Raw genomic sequence first — 20,298 nt, 5'->3', positions numbered from 1 at the left:
GTTTTGAGTTAATTGCTTGCTGTTGTGCCGCATAGCACAGACCCCAGAACTGCCTTCCTCTTGCTAATAACTTTGGACCCTGGCTTTCTGGCCAGTTGGACTCTGTAGAAACCTGTTTTCAACCAGCCAAATACACATTTCTATTACTGTTATGCATTAATTTACTGCATTCACTTTGCTTTTTAAGTTATTTGTATATATGTATATATTTTAAAATCTGTTTATTGAGTTGGAAGTACCATGGCATGGAATTGGTTTTTGGCTAGTCAGTTTTATACCTTGCTCCCCAATTTGTGAGTACCGGTTTAGTTTTTTTCCATTTTAACATTTTGGCATACTTTATTTAGGCTTTAGGCCTATGAAGATGATACCACTAAACTCATGAACTGACGGATAAGCAAATTGGCTTTATTTAAGAAGAGTAATCTTGATGCTAAAGAACAATAGAACTCGAATGGTATTTTTTGTTTGTTTTCGTATAAAGCCCACCCTTTACCACTCAGTTCATCCTAGCTTTGGGGGAATGTGGTAGACAGAATAGAATAGAGGGTGTGCTTAAATTTTTCTAGGATATGTTATGTAAGTAATTATCTGTTTCCTTTGGCTTATTTTCTTTACTATGCATTCACCCGTTTTGTTTGTTGCTTTATTTTCAGCTTTTAGTATTTTGTTTCCCCCTTACTTGTGAAGGGAAAAATTACTTTCATTTTACTTGTTCGTGCTGGGTGACACTGCTGTGCCCTTTACCTTCAGGGTTCCGGGACCAGGCTTAGACCTCACAATGGAAACATTAACCAAGGAGACCCAACTCAGGAACATGCCAGCCTTTTCCAGTGAAGCCTCTCTTGTCATAAGAAGGAAAACTTAATTATGCAAAAGGATACCTGTCCAATTGTGAAGCTAGTGCCAAAATTTCCTGACCTTTTCCTAGCGGAGCAGGGGTGGCCCCCATCCCGCAGTCTGGCCCTTCCTTCAGGAAAGGGAGGAGTTCGACGTGCTGCCTGCCTATTTGTCTTGTGGGAGTGACAGGTAAAAGCAGGAAGGATTATTGTGACCTGTTCACCTACTTTTTTTTTTTTCCTTTGGCCCCTTATTTCCTGTTTTTAGCCAGGGAATTATGCCTATGTGGATAACATCATAAAAAAAATAATAGAGGGGTTGAAATAATGAAAGTCATTGATGGAAAAGGGGTACAGGTAAGAAAACTAGAACTATTTGCCTGGATGTTGTGGGTTTTTTGTTTTTTTGTTTTTTTGTTTTTAATCTGGCAAGTTCAGAGGTGTGGTCCTGACCAACTCAATCTTTCTATCTAAAAACTTCTTAGGTAGCTGTCACAGGTAAGGAAGCCCAGTGGAGGTGCCAGGCACCGCCTTCCACAGCAGCCTGCCGCCTCTTGAGAAATCTACCACACCCGAGTGCACATGCTTCATGGGTGGGGTGGAGGCTGGGAAAAATTCTGCCTTCATCTGAAAGTCACTCTGAATAGCCAGGTCTGGCCTGGGGACCAACACCCCCGCCGTGGGCGCACCGGCAGCAGTGTGACAAGGCCGGGCAAACACTGAGGAGGGACAGTCCTGGAGTTGCTTGTTCGTAGAAGGTGGTCAGGGTTATTGTAGCTCAGTGAGATCGAGGAGAGTTGAAATCTCACTCCAGCAATTCGTATTGACTCCCCCAAATTTCCAAAGAGTGAATTCAAAAACTACAAACAAAACAAAAACCACCCAAACTTTTTATTAGAGATAGTCAAAAACATAACAAAAGTAGAATTATATAATGAACCTCTGTATAACTATCACTCAGCTTCAACAGTTATCAACCCAAGACCAACACTAAGCTGTTTTGAAGGAACCAAATTATGTTTTAAAGTACATCCATGAGGGATGCCTGGGTGGCTCCATCAGTTAAGCATCTGCCTTCAGCTCAGGTCATGATCTCAGGGTCCTGGGGTCAAACCCTGCATCAGGAGTCTGCTTCTCCCTCCTCCTCGGTTGTTCCCCCTCCTTGTGCTCTCTCACTCTCAAATCAAATCTTTAAAAATAAAAAAAAAATAAAAAAAAAAAAACATCCGTAAGAAGACTGCGCAGTGAAATAATTTAAAAACAAAAGGCAGGGCACAGATATGCCCTTTAAAGGAGCACTTTGGAGTTCAAGGTTTTGAGAGCATAGTCCAGTACTGGCATCGTAAAGATTACATCATAAAGATTTGAATCCCAGCCCTACCACGTGGATTTGGATGAGCTACTTAACGTCAGGGGGCCTCAGGTCCTTCATCTCTAAAATGGGGCAGCAAGACCTCTCGCAGTCTTATAGTGAGGATTAAGTGGGAGACATGAAACATCAGCTCTCAGGAAGTTTGTGGCTGCCACTATTACGGTTCTTGCTGCTGTTAGCAAGTTATGAGCTGCTCTGCAGTCCCTACCATGGGGCCAGAGTATGTGGTCAGGAAGCAGTGTTCCTCAGAAATGAGGACACCATGCTGGTTCTCTGGCCAAGAACACTTTCTCAACTGTTATGTTGCATAGAGACCCCTGAGTTACATAATTGGGGAGGGAAATCTTAAATTGTCCTGTCTGCTCACTTAATGGTGAGCTTAGCCATGGTCTCACAGCAGCCCCCTCATTGTAACTGGACTTACTAGCTAGCTAGCTTCGAGATGAAGCTAGTTTCTACAAGAAAGCATTCAACCTCTGCCTGAGAAAAGGGTCTCTAAGGTCCTTGGGTTTCTAAGGTCCGGGTCTCTTGTGCTCATTTACTATCTTAGGTCTACTTTATTTCACTTTGATTTTCATTACTTCCTCCTTTTCTGTCTCCTCTCAAAGGGAGACCAATGAGGCTTTTATGTATCAGGAGCGGCAGGCCGAATTAAGAAACAGGTCATCCATGGAGAAAACCCAGGATACAATAAATAAATGCAGCCTGATTTGGGGAGTGTAGAGGACACCTCCACCTTGCTGGAGCTTTTTCTTTTGAAAAGCTGACAGCTGGCGGGAAAGGGAAACCGACCAGAAGAACCTGATTGGGTTACTTTTGTTCAGCAGGTTGTGTGGAGGGTTGGAGAAGGATGTTTGTGCCTCACAGTCCGCCAGAAGGACGGTGTCACTTTAAACTGTGAGAGTGGGCAGTCAGTCTGACAGGACAGGGCTCTTGAGTTCTGACTGGGTACGAATTTGATTGGGCTGATCTTCCAATGACCTTTTGAAGCATCAACATCTAATTTCTAAAACCAATAATGAGCTGTCTCCTTCGGGGAGTGACATGGTAGTGACAGTTGCTGTGCTCACTGAGCACTCACTGTGTGCCACACACCAAGCTAACCGAACAGTTTTTCAGAACAATCCCCTGAAGTCAGTCATGGCGTCCTCATTTCACAAAGGGGGGAATTAATATTCAGATAGTTTTAATAACTTTTCCATGATCAAATAGCACACAACAGAGTTGGAATTAAAATTCACATTTCTGTTGACTGGAGTCTGTGGTCACGACTTATTGCTTTATTTTGCTTTGTCCCCCTCAGTGAAAATTACAGTGAACCTGTAATTGTATTTGGAGTTGTATTTATCATTGCCCTGATGGTTCTGTTTTAATTTGAGATTATTTAAGCCTAGGTTATCATCAAAGCCTGGCACAGAACCGAATGAAATTTAGCTACCATTTATATAGACTGGGGCCTTCATTTGTTTCTAGTTGTGGTAGCCAAAGCTGTGACTTTACATCCTCTAGCCCTCCCACTACCCCGTCCCCCGCCCCCTGCCCTTGTCCCCTCCCCCCTGCCCCCCCCCCCCGCCCACTCCATATTATGTTGTTCCTTGGTAAGTGCCATGAAAATGTTCAGGGGATATTTGTTCTAGCATCACAAACTGTGTGCAAATCTCAAGAGACAGGAGATAAATTATTTGGTTAGTGGGAGGCCAGAAAAAAAAAATTGGTATGTTTTCTAACAGTGACTGAAGTGACAGTTTGGTAACCAGCTCTCTGAGAGAGCTTTAACATGTTCCAAAAATTGGCAGTTAGCTCTAGAATGAGCTAATTAGTTAGGAATGGTTTTTATCCTCACTACCTTTAATAGCCTACCCTTGGAGAAAAGACAGATAATGAACACTTGGAAATCAATAGCTGCAACTTGACCTTAATGCCCTTTGGGGGAAATAAGGGGGGTGTGACTCATTTATTATTTCAGATCCTTCTTTTAAAAAGCGTTGTGAAAGATTGGACAAATAACGATTGCTCCCAGTTAGGAACTCTCATCTAATCAAAGAGGCAGAAAACAGGAAGAATAGAAAACTTGTGTGATTCAGCAGTGTTTCATTTTATTTGAAACAGGCTCTACCACCCTGGTTGTAGAAAGACCTTCCAGTCTCCACCCTGCAGGAAGGCCTGCTAGCACCGGGGGATAATGAGTGACAACCCATACCCGATGCCGTGCAAATAGAATCCGCAAATGCTTCTCTTGAGGTCCTTTTCCCGAGTCACCTCTCTCATTGCTTGTACCAAGTTGCCCAAGAACCCTGTGGGAAAGCACTGGCTGAGCACGTAAAGGACATGGGTCTTCCAGGGGCCTGGTCGTCGGTTCCTGTCTGGAACCTGAGCGTCCTGTGTTCATCAGGTCCACACACCTGACTGCCCCCTCCCGCCCTTCCTTGGCTGGAGGTATGAGTGCTTGTTTGTTTAAACCTTCGTCACTACTGCTTGGAAAAACAAAACAACACACTTACTTGTCTGGGCATTGGGTGTTCTTCCTGAATTTTCGTCCTGCCCATTGGCCTGGAGGCATAATGGGTGGGGCGGGTTTCGGCGTTGGTTTGGGAAGTTTCGAGAACGAGGCTATGGGTTGGGTTGTTAGGTTGGGGTTGCTCCTGGTTTTAATCATTTGGGAACGTCTGAGGGTCAGAGAGCATTGCCATAGATGGCTCTGGGAGTTATGTTCTGGCTGTGCCTCTTTCTCACAGCAGGGCAAATTCACCTGGGGCGGCACTTCGCACAGTCCTGACAGATGCTGTGTCCTCCGTCCACCTTGTTTTCTCACCTGGACACCTGGAAGGTGTGCTGTGTAAAAACATCACTAATTCGATGACACCTGCTTCATGTCGACTCCCTCCACATGAGTGACTGCTGGTCTTCTTTCCCCTCACCTCCCCGGCCCCTCTTTCTGCTGTCCACCAGCGGGCAGAGGTGTTATGCCCCCAGGACTGGGTCAGAGCTGCCCTTTGGAAGCCCAGGATTTGTCACTGGTGATAGCTTGGCCTTGGGTCCTTTACCTAGCTTGTTCCCCATCTCTGGTAAGTGATGCTTTGTAGCAAGTAGGTTGTTAGAAGAGACGGTATCAGCAAAGTAAGACCAAGCTCTTGTATGTTTCTTTCTTTTTATTCACAGCAATGTGTGGTAGGAGTGCTTTGCTCTTTAAAGAGCTGGACATCAGGTGGCCAGAAGAATCAGCAGTCCGGCTGCCTGGCCTCCTCCCTTAGCACCTTAGTATTTTGTTCAGGGCTCCTCAGTGTACCCAAGCCTAGTCTTGCTCACCATCCTGTAATCTACTGCAGTCCCCCTCTTTCCCAGAGGCTGTGTGTGCAGTGGTTTCAAACTTCAGCATCTGTCAGAGCCCCTTGGGGTCATGCTAAAGTGGATGGCTGGTCCCAACCCCCGCAGCTCTGATTTGGTAGGTCTGTGTTCAGATGAGAGAATTTGCCTTTCGAATAAGCTCTCAGGTGCTGCTGTTGCTGGCTCCGGGACTATACACAGAGAACCACTGCTCTAGGGTATGGGAAGGAGCAAAAGCCTATAGTAAAGCAGAGCTGGATTTAAATCTAACTATGCCGCTTACTTTTTGTGAAAAGTTTTTTCTTTTTTCATTTCCTCAAGTCTCAGTCAATCTATCTCGACAATGGGAATAATAACTACTTCAAGATGTTTTAGAGAATCAGATGATTCCAGACTTACCAGCTCTTTCTGCTGTCTAGAAATATGCATGCCGTGTTCCCTATGGAAGCAGAAGAGCACTTTGGCTTCTGGAGCCAAGTTCTGGACGTCAGGGATCCTCTTGTTAACATACACAAGCTACTGGGAGTAGAGGAAATGGGAACAGAAGTAGAAACTATGCTTACCTGTGGGTGAGTGCCCTAGGGGAATCCTGGAAATGCTGATGGTTAGATGAGGTTAGAAATTACTTAACACTTCCTGACTTGCCCGATGGAGGAACCGTGCCTTACTCATTTGTGTCTGTGCCTGATATAGATCCAAAAATCCCCAACCCACAATCTGCTGATACACGTGGGTCCAGAAGAAATCTCCCAATCTCGACATCTCTGAAAATTTCAGAATCCTAGACCTCAGTTGTATTCTTCATGCAGTGCTACAGTCATTGTAGTGTCCTTAGGAAATGGAAATCAAAATGCTTTATTTCAATTGTTCCAGGTTTTCATTACTGTCCCCAAACCCATTATCACCCTCCTCGTCATCTCAAGGATGATCCTCAAAATAAGTAATCAGTATGGAAACATGCAGTAATATACAAGTCAATGCCTCAACTTTATATGACATCGATTTTCATTGACTAAAGCAAAGTTATCTATACCAGAAAATTATTTTCCTAAAGATCTGGGTGGTAGTGCCAATAATTAGCACATAATTTCCAAATAAGTTGTGTATTTTTTAAGCCTTGTTTAATGTATGATCGCTATCTAAATGATAGCCTTCTCTGAGCCATGATTTCATTTGGGAACAATATCAGGCTGTTTTGATAATATTCCTATTAAAATATTCAAGTGCAGAGGTCCTTAAATTTTGTCCTATTAAAATATTCAAGTCCTTAAATTTTGTCCTATTAAAATATTCAAGTGCAGAGGTCCTTAATTTTTGTTGGCACACGACCATGCTCATTTCTTTATGTGCAACGATCAAATGGCCCTCAAAGCCGAAAATACCAAGTATTTGGCCTGTGTACAAAAAATGTTACAGGAGTTTCTGGTTCTAGTCAATAAGAACCACATGGTACCTTTTGCCACTAGGGAGCGTTAGATGCACCACTAGTTTATCATACCCAGGCATCTGCCCGGACACCCTGGCTTCCCACCTGAGCTGAACTCAGTCTGTACCTTGGTCGCTGCCACCAACAGCATAACCTGTCCCATCTCGTGCTCTGCCAACATGGAGATGCTGTGCAACACATGCCTGGGCACACCTCTTCTTGGCTGCTCAGGGACTGAAGCCCATCCTCAGCACCCATCCTGGGGCCCTTACCGTCCTAGGCTTAGCTGGGCAACATCATGTGACTGGTAACTTCCAAAGTTGAAATTCCTTAGTGTCTTGTAGGTAGAGCTACAATATTATAAAAATTGTTAAGATAGTGCTTTTTTTTTTTTTAAGATTATTTATGAGAGAGAGAGTGGCTGGAGGGTAGGGGTAGAAGGAGAGGGAGAATCCCAAGCAGGCTTCACACCCAGCGTGGAGCCTGATGCAAGGCTTGGTCTCATGACCCTGAGATCATAACCTGAGCTGAAATCGAGAGTCAGACACTCAATTGACTGAGTCACTGGCTGCCCCATGAAATAGCACATTGAGCTACTGTCTGAATGTCAGCTTTATTTTATGGAGGAAATTCAGGCTTTCACATGTGAACTGCCACAGTTTCCACTCCCCACTAATGTGCATCCACATGTCATCCACATTAGACTGTCTGCTTTCCCCCGACCACAACTAGCTCTTGCAGCCTTTCTCTCCAAGAGCTCACCTCATCAATGATCCACTTGGCCCCATGTCTCAGGCACTTCTATAGATTTAAGTTCTGTCCTACACTTGATCTTAGCCAAAAGGCCGAGAAGCGATTAAGTTCTGTCCTTAGTAAGCAACACACCTTGGTCTTCACCCGCCCCCCATAGCTGCCCGATTCTTCCTTTCTCTGCCAAGATTTTTGACAAGGAGACCTATTCTTGTTCTCACCCTGTCTAAGTTCCCACACACATCTCCATCCAGTGCTATGGGCACTCCTTCTCCAGTGCACCATGGAAACTACTATGACCAGGTCACCTGGCCTCCAGGTTACCATATCTGATGGACGTGTTCCCCCTAGCTTTATTGAGATATAATTGACATAGCATAAGTTTATGGTGTGCAAAGTGTTGATTTGATACTTTATATATTGTGAAATCATTACCCCTGTAGCATGAGCTCACTTCCCGTGGATATTTTGATGCAGCTCTTGCCTTTCTAGACCTGTCTACTGCATTTGGGTCTGTAGACAGCTCCTCCCCCTTGGAACTCCTACCTCAGTGCTTTTCCAATTTCTTTGACTGCAACTCAATTTGAGAAAGAACTTTTTACATAGCAACCCAGTAAACACATACAGATACACAGGTGAACTAAAGTTTCCCAATCGAGTGCTCAAGAAACTCTGATATTTCCAGTTCCATTCTTTTTCTGTGCTAGTTACAACTAAGTAAATTGATTTCATGACTCACAAATGGCTTGAAAACTTATGTTTTTGGTTTCCCTGACACTCTACTCTGCTTCTCCTTCTACATCTCTTACCACCCTCCTTGGTCCCTAGAATTTTTTATATTCCCCAGTGTTCTGCCTCCAGCCTCCAGCTTTCTGTTCCTAATTATGTTTTCCATAGGGGATCCCATCCTTCCTCTTCATGGTGCAGATTCCATAATCTGTCTCCATTCTGGAACCTCAACACTGTGCTCCTACAGCAAAAGATCTTGGTCCCAAGTTCAATTCCTAGGCACCTCTGCTGGGTCAAAATCAGGGGAGATGGGTCATCAGGTTGAAACACATGTACCTGCAGTGGATTTAGGACAAACCTAAGAGCAAAACCAAAGTTAAAAGCCAGGTGAGTTTTCTGCAAGGATCTAAGACAGAACCAGTCTTTTGCACTGTAAAGTTGCAATGTGCTTTTTCCAGTGTTCTCTTTCTGTACTCTATGGTTAGAAATGAGTCACTAGACGCAACCCACACTCAAGGGAAATCATCCGGCTTTATCATCAGTATGAGAGGAAGAGATACTAGCTCTCCTTTGCCAGGTGACTGCTGGCATGGGTCAGGCACTGTCCAGGCTGCAGAACAGACACAAGTCCCATTCAGTCTGAATTCTCACACTATGAGCTTGGTGGCATCATCCATATATGAACGATGAGGAAACTGAGGCAAAAGTCAGATAATTTACTTGCTCACAGTGGTAGGTCTTGTGCTTGAACCAGGCTGGTTTAATTCTTTCAGTGGTCACTTCCAAAAGCAATCTCAGCTCTAATATTTGTGAAACTTTTCAGGTCAAATCCCAAATGGGGCGGTGATGCAGAGAGACTGAGAGACACAGAAGTACAAGTTGCTCTGGTCCAGTCCAGCCTCCCGATGGGTTCTACCAAGTTAGTCTCCCTGGGCCCAGTTAGCTGTGGCAGGGACTACAGAGGGAGAAGTCAAATCAAATGAAAATGGGGGAGGGGCAACAAAGCCTCTGGGAAGCCTCTTACAGGTTTATTAGCATCTAGAGTATAGTCAACTGGTGGGAAGTTGTGTTTGGGCGGGGGGAGGAAGGGAGGGCAAAGTGAGATGTAAGGAGTGTTTGTGAGTGTTGACTGGCTGAGAAAGGCATGGTGACCAGAGGAGACTGGGTTTGGAAGTAGGACATGTAGGGAGGTAAAGAGGATGATTACAAAAGAGGAAGGAAATCTGCATAACTGACAGGACTTTATGAACTTTTGGAGTGGATACAGGGTTTCATAGTACCTAGTGTACTTTCGGAGGAAAGATAATCTACCATCATGGGATAAGAATCACATGTGGGTTTTCTCTTCCCTATTAAAGAGTCAGGGGAAAAGCCTCACCCAAACTGGGCCATTCTCAGTGGAGAGCTCTATTTTTCCTGCCATGTGACAACCTGTTGGACCAAGTTTCTCTTTTATATTTACATGTTGTGTCAAGTTAATCGCTGGAGACTTCTGCCTGCTTCTCAGGTCGACAGCACGTCAGGCAGAACAGAGTTGGTCTGGGGCCCCTGGGGGCTCAGTTGTTAAGCGTGTGCCTTTGACTCAGGACATGATCCCAGGGTCCTGTGATCAAGCCCAGCATTGGGCTCCCTGCTCAGCAGAAAGCCTGCTTCTCCCTCTCCCTTTCCCTCTGCCCCTGCTTGTGTTCGTCTGTCTCTGACAAATAAATAAATAAAATCTTAAAAAAAAGAAAAGGACAGAGTTGGGCTAAGAAATTGAGGATTTTCCAGAACTATGGCTAAGATCAACTCATCTGTTAACATTCGAGAGTCTCAGCTCAGCCCCTTTTCTGAAAACTGGAGGTTAGAGGCACTGTTTCTATTCTTGTGGCTGCTTGTTGCTCTGCCTTCTGCTGTCTGAAATATTGTCTCTACAATCTTTGAATGGGAAATAGGAAAATGATAGTTTCCTGATTTCTATATGAAGGCATACTAAAAAAAAAAAAAAACCACTTTCCCTCTTTTGTTTATTTTATTGTTGCGAGTCCCCTGGAAATTGACCCTGAGCTGGAGATGAGCTTGTAAGGGGTTTGCTGGGGAGTGCTCTCAGAAGCAACAGTGCTAAGGGAGTGAAGGAGGCAGGACAGGGCCTTGGGAGGAGCTGAGCAGCAATGCAGTGGCAACAGAGGCTTCAGCAACCCCCCTCAAATGAATATTTGGGAGCCTAGATGAAGCACAAGGTAGGCTTCTGTAGGATGCATAAGCTTGAGCAAGGCAGTTCCCTTCAGTGAAAATCAGCTCAGGGTGAGGAGGGGAGTGGCAGCACGGGATTCTAGGGTGAGCATTCAGCAGACACTCACTTGCTTCAATGGTCTGGGTGGGTATTTTCTGAGAATTTGTACAATATTAAATTATTTCTCCTCTGGGACTCAATTTTGTTTTTTTAAAGATTTTATTTATTTATTTATTTGACAGAGAGAGATTACAAGTAGGCAGAGAGGCAGGCAGAGAGAGAGAGGAGGAAGCAGGCTCCCTGCTGAGCAGAGCGCCCGATGCGGGACTCGATCCCAGGACCCTGAGATCATGACCTGAGCCGAAGGCAGTGGCTTAACCCACTGAGCCACCCAGGTGCCCCTGGGACTCAATTTTTTAACTCACTTTTTTTTTTTATATATTTATTGTATCTCATAAGGAGACATTTGAATCATTGACTTATTGAGTACCATCCTGATTCCAGAAGACAACTTAAGGCAAATCTCTATGGAAATACATATATATACATACATACATATATATGTGTGTATCATACATACATATATATGTATGTATGTATATATATGTATTTCCATAGAGATTTATGTATGTATGTGTGTATATATATATATTTCCATAGAGATTTGCCTTAAATATATATGCATGTATGTATCTACATATATATATGTTTGTATGTATATACATATATATTTCCATAGAGATTTGCCAAATATATATATATGTGTGTATACACACACACACACACACACACACACACACGTATGTATATATATATATATATTCTCCCCCTTCCCTCCTTCTGGTTGTTACATAGTCTAATTTCTAGTCCAGTGAAAGCCTTCCCCATCTTCCACCTCTTAAATCAGGACTCAACCACTGGTGATACATTTTGTTATTAGTGGCTTAGTCAATCAAAGGGCTGGTGAGGTTGGGTTCTTTTACTTTTTCTTCGAGAATATTTAAAAAGTAAATTTACAAAATGGCAAGTTGTTGCACCATCTCATATTTCCTTGATTTCCTGCCGTCTCTGTTTCTCCATCATCAACTTAAAAAATACCAAATCAGTGTATAGGTTCAGCATGCAGCTAGAGAAACAGCAGGAGAAATAAAGCAGTGATTGTTTTTTCCTCGGCTAAAAGGTTTTAAAAGGCATGGCCCCTGTTATTTTCATCAAATATATATGGTTACATTTTGTGTGCATTTCAAACAATACCATATGAAATTAAGTCTCATTTTCTGCACACAAAAAAGGGAACAATTCTAATCACCCCCTAGCCCCATCCAAAAAAGCTTGCTAGCAGAGTAAATTGTAGACTAAATTTGTGCTCTTTTCATTTCATGGCAAAAGTTATCTCGTAAACAGAAATAGCAATCATGTGAACCACACTGCTGTTTTTGAGCATCAGAACTTCTCCAAGGACTTTCCCTGTAAGGAAAGTTCGCATGTTTTTTAAACATCCTAGAACAATGTTATGCAAGCGTTTATTACATACTGCTGCTGGTGTTGGAAGACAGACCTCCTAATCAAAATTCAGAACAGAAGATATAATAAGACATTGTGAAGTAATTGAGGAGGAAATTCTCTGCAAAATATTAGCACTGATGCTTAGAAAATAGGAGGCAATAGTAAAATAGGTCCACTTTTAAAGCATCAAAAAAAGTCTTAATAACTAGAAAGGATAAGGGAAAATGTTGGAGACATGGCTGAAATATGACTCCCATCGTAATGAGGCCCTGAGTTTACAGTGCTTGTGTGTGTACACTCTCTGGGAACACGTCTCCTTAATTTATATTTATGTCTATGGAAAAACTAAAGTGGAATTATGTGAGCTTTGAAGTGTATGACTCTTTGGGAATACATCTCTCAGACTTAAGCAATAGTCTATTTTGAACGGTTTGGGTCTTTCGTTTTATTCTATTTTGATGGTCCTCCCTTCCCTCCCCCTTCTCTCTCTCTCTCTCTCTCTCTCTCTTCCTTCCTTTCTTTCCCTGCCTTTCTCTTCCTTCCTTCCTCCCTCCCTCCTTCTCTCCCCACCTACTTCCTTCCTCTCTCTCTTTTTCTTTTTCCTTCTTTCCTTCCTTCCTTCTTGCTTTCTTCCTTTCTTGCTGTCTTTCTTTCCCCGGGACCTATACCTGACTTTGGGCTATTCGTAAGGGGAGATGAAGCAGTGTATGAAGAAAAGGCTACAGACTACAGACGCGAGGAAGAATGATGGGGGGTGGAGGAAGAAATGTGAAGGAAAGGACAGAAGAACTTGAGAGGGTCTCAGTGATGAGGGGCTACAAGAGGGGGAGAAATAGTGGTAACAGAGCAACAGCTATCCGCTAGGTGAGCTAGTTGGGCCAGTTTCAGTCTGACCAGTCTGCCTGCTTTCAAACTAGGACTTAGCTCCTCATGACACTGCTGGAGTTCGCCGGCCACTCAGCCGCTGTTTCCTGGGTTCCTGTCACACGTTGGGCACTGCCGCACACCGTAGCTGATGGCGACCGTGCAGGAGCCCTGCCGACATGGAATCTGCCGACATGGAATCTGGGCATCACATTGTTAGAATGTAACTGCAGAAGAGCTGCGAGGGAGATATAGAGGGTGTTATGGGAGGATCTAGAAAAGGTTTTATTGGTTAGGGTGACAATTAACACAAGACCTGAAGAATTTCCTCAGCTACCTCAAGACTGTGAGTCTGGATTCTGCAACTGCGTTGTGAACGTCACGGAGCTTATGACACAGGGTTCTTGTAAGGGTTGGGAATGATGCTGGTAATGATTTGGTATAATTTTGCTTGGGCCCTCAGACAGTAGTCTGCTGACGCTTGCCCTAGATCATCCTTACTTGTTCCTTGTGCTATGGGAGAGACAGGAGCACCTGCAGGATCGAAGCCACCGTATCAGAGGATGAGGCAGCTGTGCCCTGCCCACCTCTCAGCTTCTGCTGTGGGCACTGTTGACCTTCTGAGAAGTCTCTGTTGGTGCAGCTCCTCTGGCTGAGTGACCTTTCTGTCACAGTTCCCCGTTGTGGTGCAATCACCCATCACAGCTTAGGCCCATGAGCTCCTGTCTAGCCCTCTCTGCTAGGGTCCCCCAACTAAGAAATGATCTGCCTGTGAGCAGAGACTGTACGTCATTGTTTCCTTTCCTCAGAATCTAGCACAGCAGAGCCTCTGTGCCTGCTTGGCTGAGTGAGTAACTCTCCTCTTGGTCACTGCTCACAACTAAACTGATCACTTTACCTGTGAAACAGATAACATTTATAAAACCAGAAACCAGAGCAGACCCCTTCATTGAGAAATAATAGAGGGATGGTCACAAACTAAGTATTCTGCTCCAGGTTTATTTATATTTTATTTATTCATTTTCTTGTTCTGCCGGTTGTGAAATCCGAGTCCTTTGAATCAACCTACTCCTCCCACCTGTGTCTACAGTTAAAATTTCCTAGGTATTGACTCAGTTTTGCACTGACACCTGCAATGCTCTTCCTTGAAACACCACTGCCCAGACCACATCCTGCTTGGATCCTCTTATTCTGTCATTTCTGTTCTTGTATTTTCCCAATTACTCCAAACACCTGTCTAGTTTCCTTGCTTTTGACCTGGTGACACAGGACAGTAATCTTTGTCTGAGAGCACAAGAAGATTAACATGGAAGGAAGTTGGGAGAGAAAGTATCCTCCTTTGGAGAACCTGCGAAGAGGTAGTGCTTGGAGCTGGATGATGAATTCCAAACCTTGTTCCCACACCAAGGGTGGAAAGTGCTGGAAGAGCAGAGGATGGGGACTTGCCACCAGCACCTGCCAAGGAGGAGGGTTGAGGGTGCTTGCCCTCTCTTCAAGGCCTGAAGGAGGGACTTTAACAATATCATTCCAGAGAGCTAGATATGTGATTCCTAGAATCACAGCGTCAGAGCCAACTGAAGAGGAACACTGTCCTGAGAAATCCAATGGCCCAGAGACCAGCTGGGTGGCTGTTGAATGAGATACTCTGGGCTCCAGATGAGCCCGACCTTCTAGAGTTTGTCCTGACTTTTCTCCTGGATGAGATCCAGGTGCAAGCAAGAGGCAGATGCAGCATGGGCTTGCCTCAGGTCTTGTCTCAGACCGCCTGGAAGAGCCATTTCAGCTCAGCACAGAGAAACTGAAGATGGCCCTCGAGTCCTAGGAGCTTCAAGCAGCCAGCAGATAGAGATGCATATGCCCAGGCCCAAAGAATGTCAGGGAAGGTCCACAGTGATGGGGTACACTGCCAAAACACCTACAAAAGCACCAGTGACAAAAACTGTCACCCAGTCATCAGGACAAAATGCATGAAGCCAGCATGGCTGAACAGGCTGGCAAAGGAGGAGGAAATGGGTTGGGGGGGAGTGAGGGAAGAGGAGGGCCGTTGACCTGCCCTTTCTTCTGTAGGATGGCCTCACTTGAGAAAGGTGGGGAACCACAACTTCATATCTAGTGCTCATTTGGACTCCTATTTCTGGACTGGGGATATTTGCATTAGCTGTGAGTGACCAGAAGGATCACAGGGAGAAATGGGGAAAAAAACTGTTGGATGCCCATGTTTTTCCCACATCAGGCTTGTTTAATAAACCAATTAATTTTCCCACCTGTATTTTTATCTTGTAAAGGTGGTACAATATTTATTATTTCTAGTGATTTTTTTTTTTTGGCCAAAATTAAAGAAAAGCAACCAGAGCAAAATGATATGCTTTTGAAACTGGGGAATGAGGATATATTTGCTAAATGTGAAGAAACATCACACAAGGACATTCAAGACTGAGCTTATTCTGTCATTAACTACATCACCACACATTGAAATAATATTCCATAAAAGTACCTTTCACAGTTGAGCTATCTCTGGGATTCAAAATCTGTGTTATTTTCCACTTTTGCTCTGTAGCCTTTTGGAGAGGAAAGCAAACAAAATCACTGGAGTCTATTCAGTTGGGGGAATCCTGTGGAAATACCGAAGACATTCTGCTTCAGATTGAAACCTCCTGTAAAGGTTGGTTTTAAATTTCAGGTTCTCCTTAGGGAAGTATCTTAATTTGAAATTCTTGCTAAGCCAAAATACCACAGAGGATAAAATATCTTCAGAGTTTCCCTTAGCTGGGCTGCTAACAGGAGCCAAGTGGGAGAAAACCAGCATCTGGAAGAGTACAGCTGAGGTCTATGGGCTCCACAGGTGTGGGAGGGAAAGGGACGGTGGTGGCTGTGACATCACCTTCCTTTCGCCACAAGTCATTTGCAGAATGGCTTTCTTTCATAACCAGGCATGTGTGGCATAAATGCTTCTGTTGCTGTAGAATTTGAAATGGACAAGCCTTGGTTTCAGGGACCGAGGTCTTGATTTTAAAGGAGAGGCTCCATTGGCAAGGGCTACTCACTTGTGCCATGAGTGTGACCACTCCCACCCACTAGCCTCTGAGAATGCGTGAGAGGACTCTCCTCTCCCCAGGATGTTGCCCTGGCACTGGCCAATATCCACCCTTTATAAGGCAAACTCTTTACATCGAAAATTATTTTTTATGTTAATGTATAATACACAAAAAGTTTATATGTGTATATATTCAAAATAATTATAATAGAAATTAAACAAGGACTCCCCCTCCCAAACAAATATACAAGTAGCTCAATGGAACTAACAGAGAGCTCAGAAATAAACCTGCACTTAGATGGTCTGTTAATCCATGACAAAGGAGAAAAGAATATACAATAAGGAAAAGACAGTCTTCAATAGACGGTGTTGGGAAAACTGGACAGCAATATGCAAAAGAATGAAACGAGACCACTTTCTCATGTCATACACAAAAATAAACTAAAAATGAGGAAACTTGGTGGCTCATTTGATTAAAAATCTGACTCTAGATTTCAGCTCAGTTCATGATCTCAGGGCCATGAGACTGAGCCTCAGGTTGGGCTCTGCGCTCAGCAGGGAGTCTCCTTGAGATTCCCTCCCTCTCCCTCTGCTGTACCCCCTTTCTCTGTCACTCAAAAATAAACTCAAAATGGATTAACGACCTGCATGTGAGACCTGAAATCATAAACCTCCTATAAGAGAACACAGGCAGTAGTCTCTTTGACTTCGGCCATAGCAATATATTTTTTTAGATATGTCTTCTGAGGCAAGGGAAACAAAAGCAGAAATAAACTATTGGAGCTACATCAAAATAAAAAGCTGTTGTGCAATGCATGAAACCATCAACAAAACAAAAAGGCAATCTATTGAATGGGAGAAGATATTTGAAAGTGATATGTCCTATGAGGGGTTAATATCCAAAATTTAGGACTTACACAACTGAACACCAAAACCCCACAAATAATCCAATTAAAAAATGGGCAGAGGATCTGAATAGACATTTTTCCAAAGAAGACATACAAATGACCAACAGACACATGTAAAGATCCTCGTCAGTCATCATCAGGAAAATGTAAATCAAAACCACAATGAGCTATCATCTCACACCTGTCAGAATGACTAAAATCAAAAACACAATAAAGTGTTGGCGAGGATGTGGAAAAAATGCAACTGCCACGTACTGTTGATGGGAACGTAAATTGGTGCAGCCACTGTGGAAAACGGTTAAAAATATAATTACTGTATGATCCAATAGTTCGACTACTGCATATTTACTTATAAAAAATGAAAACATTAATTCAAAAAGATATAGTGTATCCCTATGTTTATTAGAGCATTATTTACAATAGCCAAGATATGGAAGCAACCCAGGTGTCCTTTAATGATGAATGGATAGAAAAGTGCTACACACACACACACACACACACACACACACACACACACAGAGGAATATTATTCAGCCACGAAAAAGAATGGGATTTTGCCATTTGCCAAAACATGGATGGATCTAGAGGGTAGTATGCTAAATTAATCAGACTGAAAAAGATAAATGTATGATTTCATTCATACATGGAATCTAAAAAAATGAATAAACAAGCAAAAAGCAGAATGACACTATAAATACAGAGAACAAACTGATGGTTGCCAGAGGTAAAGGTGGTGGGGGGATGGGCAGAATGGGTAAAGGAGAGTGGGACATACAGGCATCCGGTTATGGAATGAATAAATCATGGCATTAAAAGATACAGCGTAGGGGATACAGTCAATGGTATGATGACAGTGGTGTCTGGGTACGGAGATGGTATCTATGCTTGTGATGAGCACAGCATGTAGTACAGAGATGTGTTCAATCACAATGTTGTACACCAGAAACTAATGTAACATTGTGTGTCAACTACACTCAAAAAACATTAATAAAAATGACAACTCTTACATATCAACCAGCTCATAAACAGAATATTGCCAACATTTTTTAACTCCTCTCTATGCCCTAACTGATGGTGGCCTTTCCTTCCCCACTCTCCAGAAGGAACCTCTCTCCAGAAGTTTTGTTTCTCCATCCCTTGCTTCTTTTTTATTTAGCTTTATCTATTTTTGAGTTTATATAGATATGGAACTATGTATGGTCTATAGTCTTTTGTATCTTGTTCTTTCATACAATTATATTTTTTAGATTCATCCTTATCAATTCACATAGTTCTTCCTTTTTTTCTTTTTTAAAAGTCTCTGAAGTTATTTAACTATTGAGACTATATGATAATTGGTACACATTTTGGTACTGAAGTCATGAACTGTTGAGAACAAGAAGCAGTGTGTAATAGTAATAGGGTTTGTATCTGACAATTACAGAGTTGAGTGAATCTTTTCTGTGAACTCTGTGGTTGGTTTTGCAATTGGCCCCTCTGCAGTAGATCCTGGTCTCCATGCTTTCTTTAGCAGCTATCTCTGACAGTCCTCATTTTCCTCCTCCTCATGTAGTCCTTGAAAATTATTTGTCCAGCGAATTTAATAGTCAGTCCTTCATTGAAGTGACACTCCCTTTTCATTTCAAATTGTTGCTTTTCTCCTTGTTCTTCAGGTGAGAGGTCTCTCTTGTCTGCACTGCTTTCTTATTCGTGAACCCCATACTTTGGCTGAGAGTGTTCAGCAGCAGCTGATTTCTTAGGGAAGGAATCCGGGGTCAGGGCAGCAGTAGTTTCCAAACCACTGCACCCATCTTCACCATCACACCATACTATGGTGAGGAGGGCCGGGTTCTTCTATTCTCGTCAAATCATTGTCTTTGTCGTCTGGGTGATAGGTGGCCAGAATGTTCACTTCATCCCACTTCTGGGATTTTTTCCCCAGTTCTTTGTGGACTCTCTTGCTGAGCTGCTTGGCCAAGGCCTCTCGAGAAGAAGTTGCAGAGCTCATGCTCCTCAGGACCCCCTCGATGGGCCGATGTGAGGCCTACCAGGGCTTTTGAGGTCCAGAGTCGGTGGTCAGCTTAGCCCCGCTGCCCAGCACCGGGACCAGGAAGGAAAGGGCTGGGCGCCAGCATGCACTCACCAGGCTACCGCTGGGGCCAGAGTGACCGCACCTGCTATGGGGTCGGCTTCCTGAATCACAACCCGAGGACCACGATGCCAGGGTGGAATCAATTGTCACCACACACCCTTCACCATCCGCAATTATCTCCCACTGATGCTCTCCTTCTTTTTCAATGCTCTGTAATATTCTGTGGTCTGTGATTCCCATCAATTTTATGTTATCTTTTTTTGGTTGACATCAAGACATTGACTTTTTTTTTCCTCTTAGGAATACTGCTACTATGACCACTCTTGAATATGGCTTCTGCAGTGCATCTGCAACAGTTTCTATTTGGTTACAATCCTTGGAAAAGGTAACTAACTGGTAAAGTGTAAGCAAATACAATTTTACTGGGTGACAAAAAGTTATTTTTCCAAAGTAGTTGTTGGGATTTGCAATCATACCGACAATGTATGAGAGTTCCCACTGTGGCACATCCCTGATTATCATTGGTACCATCAGACTTTACGTCTCTATCAGTCTGGTGCATGTGAAATGATAACTAATGATATTAATTTGCATCTCCCTGGTTAATGCAATGTCTAACTTAATGAGATTGGGCATCTTTTCAGGAATTATAAATGTTATTCTTTCCTCTTTTGTGAAATTCCTTTTCCTTCCTTTTCCCTGCCTTATAGGTTTTTTTTAAAAAATTATTATTATGTCATAGATGTTCTTTATTTGCAGTCTTTTAAGTGTCTTGCAAATACAGCTTCCCATTGGTGCCTCATCTCTTCCCTCACGTCATGATGGCTCTGTTGAATTGCATGAACGAAAGTTTTAAAGTTTTGATGTAGTCAAACATAACAATGCTTTTTTCGTGATGTGTATTGAGAAATCCTTCCTCTGAGGTCATAAATAGAGTATCTTCTAAGTGTTCAAAAATTTGGACTTCACATTTCAATCTTAATCGGTGTGGAGTCTGTATGGGTACTTTATGCTTGACCAGTTACATATTTCATGCCTGCCTAGATCTGCTGGCACCAGAATATAGGCTGGAAAACACAGCACAGCCATGCATGTCTTCAGTGAGGACCCACGGAACACTCCAGTGGCCCTCCTTTAGCCTCACAGCAACAGTGCAGACACGGAGAAGGACATAACACTAGCTTAGAACCTCCAGGCTCCGTACAAACCAATAACTCTTCTAGCTAGGACAGAGCTTTCAGGTGCTGGCAAGGAAAATGCCTA

General features: G+C 43.3%; 1 pseudogene; it reads right to left on the bottom strand.

The window, feature by feature from the left end:
- Window positions 1-18,477: 18,477 nt before the first annotated feature.
- Window positions 18,478-19,275, bottom strand: LOC132018621 (protein phosphatase inhibitor 2-like; annotated as a pseudogene).
- Between the last annotated feature and the right edge of the window lie 1,023 nt (window positions 19,276-20,298).

Source organism: Mustela nigripes, chromosome 5, assembly GCF_022355385.1.
Source record: "Mustela nigripes isolate SB6536 chromosome 5, MUSNIG.SB6536, whole genome shotgun sequence".
In the NCBI taxonomy this organism is placed as follows: domain Eukaryota; kingdom Metazoa; phylum Chordata; class Mammalia; order Carnivora; family Mustelidae; genus Mustela; species Mustela nigripes.
The sequence above is the reverse complement of the archived record's forward strand: the minus strand, read 5'-3'. Positions and strand labels throughout refer to the sequence as shown.